The sequence below is a fragment of the Mytilus californianus genome, unplaced genomic scaffold, assembly GCF_021869535.1.
Source record: "Mytilus californianus isolate M0D057914Y unplaced genomic scaffold, xbMytCali1.0.p SCAF_9, whole genome shotgun sequence".
Taxonomy (NCBI): domain Eukaryota; kingdom Metazoa; phylum Mollusca; class Bivalvia; order Mytilida; family Mytilidae; genus Mytilus; species Mytilus californianus.
In genome coordinates, this window is record NW_026262745.1 from 17,643,784 (window position 1) to 17,650,027 (window position 6,244).

Sequence of the window (6,244 nt, forward strand, 5' to 3'; positions counted from 1 at the left end):
CCCGACTTTCAAATTTCGTTAATCGATTAGGAAAAAATAAATCAAGGTTACAAACAAAAACCGAGGAAATCGCATGAACTCCGAAAGGAGCGAGACCGGCTGCATCGACAGGGTAAACGTCTCCTACTATGCATGCACCAACCGCCATGCTAATTATCACCCAGTAATGTCGCAATCGGTGAAAACCATGTCAGAATATAAATTACACCTCTTAATATCACTTACTATCTTGCAGTGGGAAATCTAGTGACAATATATAACCTCTCCTGTAAACACTGAAAACTAGATCTTTTCAATGTTTGTCCCGTTTTAGCAAGGACGCTATCAACTATGAATTCAAGGGAAAACTCTCTGGTAAAAGTAAAAATAGAAATGAGTTAAAATAAAAACAAAACTTCTATTTAATGTTATTATTTCCCTCCTTGAATAGCAAACGACAAGTACAGATGGCTATAGGAGCTTGATGTAAAATTGGCTTAAAATGTTGCGATGTGTATAAAATCTTGGAGTACCAAATTCAATTTATTTTTCTACCGGCTGTATACCTCTCTGAAACATACTGATTATCCGTATATATATATATATGCAGCTAGATCAGAGAAGTTCAGGGAACAAATTCCAAAGGACTCAATTGATATGCAGCAAAGATAAACACCCTTGAAATTGAGGTACTCAACAAATTCAAACAGATCTCATCCTGATTTTAACATTGAATGTGAATAGATCGAGAAGTCGAGAAGACCGCAAATACATGTACAAAAATAGAGACGACCTTTTCTTAAAATTGTATAATAAAAAAATACATACTTTATAAAAAATATTTTATCTTTAATTTTTAACCTGCACAGACAGACTTTACATTCACAAAAAGTCAATATTTCTATATTGAATGGTCACGTGAAAAGAGCAGACCGGTGTACTCGAAAAATTAGATGTATATTTTTGGAAATTGTAACATGCAAAGGACTTTGTGGAACACCCTGAACATTGATGACCCGAAAGATCTTTAGATTTTTGTGTATATGCATTTTTCCATTTTTTTTTATTAATATGCAGCAAAGATTAACATTTTTAGATTTCAGTTTCAGAAGCTTCTAATGCGATTATCTCGATAAACACTGAACATAAAACATCGTGTATTTGCATGTATATTTTTAATAACACAGTTAACAAATGATTTCTTTCAAATGTACACTTGTTGTTTGGAATAATTTTGGATCAGTATCGTCATCGACATTGTTTTATTATTGATTTTCTCGACTTTTTCATAAGAAGAGTGAATATTCTATTGTCTTCGTTCACTAGATTTCCCACTGCTTGAGGGTTATTGACATGTTATGCTTGTGTAAAGAAAATAATGTCTTGTCAGTTGAGATTCTTTATGATTCTAAAGATTCATAGATACGTAACAATTGTGCAATGTTACATTACAATTGTGTGCGCGAAAGTCCGGGAAAGAATTATATAACGTTACGTTCTAAAGTCTCTGGGGCCATATTTACGACATTTACAATTTTCTTCAGCATTTTGAATATGTTTATCCCTTCTTGTGTTCACAAGTAAATTACATGTTCGTCTCCCATTCTATTTCAGATTCTGTTTGTCTATCTAAAAGCATGCATTGGTCAACTAAAATGGATCAGGGCCTTTCAGCCATATATAAAGCCTTTTTTATATGTTGATCAGCTACATCTGTGCATTCAAAACCACAACTGTGGAAAAACTGTGGAAGGCCCCGTCACAGAAAGTTGTTGATTTTGTTGTCCTCTTGAGCCATCTGTGTATGTGTAATGAAAGTATGTGTCCTTATTTGTTTGGTCGTACAATCTGCAAGATTTTAAGGTCTATCTTCCCAGGGATATGAATCCATGTAGTCGTCTTTTTGAAAAGAAAAGAAATGATGTATCAATTCGCGGTCATTCTTCTTTACATACATGAAAAGTCGTCTGATCAGTAACTTTCCATGTCCTAATTCCCATTGTGACATTTTAACTGATTGTGGATTTGCAAGACGGGTTTTGCATGCATAGCATGAGAAGCTTTCTCTGTTAACACACCAAGTCTCGCTCCCTTAAGAGTTCGTGTGAAAAGTAAAATAACAAATATACCAAACTCCAAGGAAAATTCAAAACGGAAAGTCCTTTATCAAATGACAAAATCAAAAGCTCAAACACACCAAACGCATTGAAAACAACTGTCATATTCCTGACTAGGTGCATTACCTTATGTAGAAAATGGTGGATTAAACCTGGTTTATTAGCTAGCTAAACCTCTCACTTGTATGACAGTCGCATAGAATTCCATTATATATCTTGACAACGTGTGAGCAAAACAAACAGACATAGTAGATAAAAATGACAAAAATTGATGTACAGCAGTCAACATTGTGTTATGATCTTAACACAATAAAAAGAATAACTATTTCAACAAAGAAAACACAAATGGCATAATGACACTCTATAGACAAAGTACATGAGCAAAAATGTAAGACAAGAATCCAGTCGTTTTGTATTTACCTTGATTTGTATGTTCGTAATGAATTAGATTGAACACCTGTAAACTACTGTTTCCTTTAACACAATACGCAATTAAAAGTACATTTGTCCTTTTTGTGTTCTTGCATATCGAAGGTGCCAATTTGTCTCTTTTTCATTTCAAGTCACTTGTGGAAAGTTTCGTTTAAATGACAACAACATTTGATGTCCGTCTAGTCAGGTAAAGAGTTCCGTCTACTTTTGTAGGTTTGCCCCTTCAGTGTTTTCGTGATTAACAATACAGCATAGTAGCAATGGCAGATAATAAAACTTTCAAATTTAACGTGTTGTTTTAGCAACGTTGTTACTAATGATAATCATCAAAAATTCGCAAAAAATTTACTTACGTCATCAAATCGGATACGTGAATTTGAAATTATTTGCAAAGGAAACCGCACATGTTGTATATTTAAGCACGCAAAATCAATCTACTACGGGGCATTAAATTCGAGGCAAATGTAGACGGTTTACTTTTCTGTCATCAATAAATTTGTATATGACAGTTTTTCGCATAGCAGTTTTGTGTATGGCGTGAATTGCTACACAACGATGTTGCACTAAGAATACACTGCGACGTAATTTACCACAAATAAGGGAAATGGGATATCCAGCTTTAAAATAATAGGGTTTCAATCTCTAGCTAAAAAATGAGTACAAGGACGTCCATTTTTGTCTTTCGCAATCGACTATGTACTACTACGGGAATGTTATGTCGAAATTAGAAGGAAAAATCAACAGTACATTTTTTGTAATATATTTCTATTGGTATATAGGTGTCCAATAATTTTATTTCCAATAATTGTATTATTTCACAAATTTTGAACCACATTCATAATTTATCTTATGGTATCTCTTAAAGGGGCACTAGCTGTCAAATTCATGTTCACCGATTTGACTCAAATTCTAATAGTTGATTAATAACATACTAAAACGTATATCCAGATTACATAAAAGTCTAAAATAAACAATTAACAATGCATGAACTCGATAATATTTCGAGTGTATTTTTGTCTAGACGTCATCTAATTAACCATCGAGATGACCTCCGAAGACTGCCTATGGTCATTTAACGCAGTATAATCATAAATATAAATATAAAATAGATAGCGACCACGTGCAATTGGATTTTTCTAGGTCTTTGATTTCATATTGTATGTTAAAAAGTGTGTTTATCATCATTTTTAGCTGTATAAGAATGATTTTTTTGTTAATCGGTTCAGTCAACTAAATGTTTCATACTTGTTTCACTTTCAATCTTTACATTCTTTTCCTTTTAATAGCTGAATACACGCGTAACCCATCTCCAGCGAAAAGGTTAAATTGAAGGTCACATGAATACGGATTCAATGAGGTTGAATTATTCACTTGCAAGTGAATATCTCATCAGCAATGTTTCTTAGCTTTTTTTTGACAAAACTAAACCAAACTGACTTCAAGAAACGAATTGTTATTTCACTTTTTCACTTTCATTAATGATTGAACAAAAAAATAAAATCATATTTAATTTTTATATTATATCTCGTAGTTAATACCCCTTAAAGGTAGCACAATACAAAAGCAACTAAAATTTATCAAAATTTCATTTTTAGCTGTTTTTGTTACTTCTTGATATTCCAAAATCACAGAAGAAAAAATCATTTACATATCTTGCACTGTTAATGAGTTTTGATGATAATTAGTTTTATAAACAAATGCACGTGTCTGGCTGATACAGGATAAGAACATGTGGGCAGTACTTTGTGGTTAATCAATAGAATAATTTGATAGCTTTATGACCACTGACCAGCAATCCAAATAACAGTTATGAAAAAGAGGTGGATTAGGGATTCATTGAAAAAAGCAGACAATGAATTCCAAATAAAATACACTTCTCAATTGGAGCTACCAGGAGAAAAAAAAACAAATCAACTATTTGAAGATATAGAAGGAATCAATATATAAATGACAGTTAATCATAATAATGTTGCTGATGTAAATGCTGGTGGTTATATTAGAATTTCTTGACGAGAATGTTTAATTATGAATTCTTTTAAAAAGAAAATACAAAATTAAATATTTCATTTTCAAACTGCAAAACTGAAAAATAAATCTTCTTGTTGCAAAACACCATATTGTCATCGTATACAATTATATTTTAGAAATCCGCCATAAGGATCCTTTAGACTGACCAACTGAGCATTTGTGTACACATGCATAACTTCCTTTTTGTGACAATGCTAAAACAAAATATATTGTTTTATGTACTAAATGAATAATATCCATATTGAAAAAAGTAAATGTAATGTGAAATTAAACTTCTGAGATCATTGATAGTAAAGGTTTATCATGGTGGGCGGAGTTTTGACCATATCAGTAGCAACTGACTTAAAGCAAGGTCAATAATGATATAACATTTCCCGCCAGTTCTGATTTTTGATGCATAGGGTGTGCATTTTTGTTATATATTTAGAATTGCTGAGATGGAATGCTTTCTTACTGGTCAAAACGTAATTGATTTATCATTAAAGGCCAATCCTGAAGTATCCCCATGGTACATGTGTGAATTATATTGAAGTTAATGGGGTGAAAGTAGGAAAATCCTTATTTATTCAATTGTGACTCATTTATTTTTGTCATGAAAATGTAGTTTTAAATGAAATTAGCTCCTCAATTGATGGGTGCCCCTATATGCCTGATTTTCACACATGTTGTTCCTTGACCAGTTATCTTCAAAACCGTGTCTCAGATTTCCATAAACATCAATAGAACACATTTTATACCCAATTAAATTTAGTGATCTCTTGAGAATTGATGTTACAAACTTCATTGAAGGTTAATGAGAGAATGAAATACAATAGGAAAAATCTGAGACACGGTTTTTGAGGTCAAACTGTGTTGTACAAGAATCTATAAAATATTTTTGAAAAACAAAGAAGCTAATTTCATTCAAGTGTGGACATCACATTATATCAACTAATTACATAATAATTAATTATGTACTAATTATGTCATAATGAAAGTATCACCATTTGAAAGATTAATCTTTCTTCTTTCTTTTGATACCTCGTTTATAAAATTTAAAGCTGGATGAAAGAAATTACATCAGTTTGAAGTTGTCTGATTGGGGACAAAAAAATCTGTGTATTGTGCTACCTTAAAGGCCTACTTATTAAGGAACACTTTGAATAAAACGGTTGAAATATCTCTATTCTTTTCAAAGTTATGTTATGTTTTACGAAAAGTATTAACACATGAATTTGGGGTTTTTACATGGAGCATACACATTTCAAATTGAATATCTTAAAAAGTAAGTCATGGAGACATATTTTTCTTCGCATATGTTGATTGTGCTTATCAAAGTTGACTTTGTATCAAAATTTTAAGGAAAAACAAACGACAGATCTTTTCTGTATCGTATGCCCTTAAGATTAGTTTTATTGAAATTACCCTTTTTAATATGAAAATCAACACTAAATGGAAACTAATTAGAAGGTTGGACTCGTTCGCTTGTATTTGATTGCCTGTTACCATCTTCTTATTGTTTGCTAACTAACTAACAGGAATTTGGAATCTCAGGACGGATTGAACATTCATAATCAGTTTATCAGTTTTTTCTATTGAAGACATCACCTCGTCCCTTTCTGAGCTCATATGATTCCCATTGGTATTTTCGTTATACTTCTATATACGTTAAAACTCGTACCAAGATATAGTGTGTGAAAATACTTAAA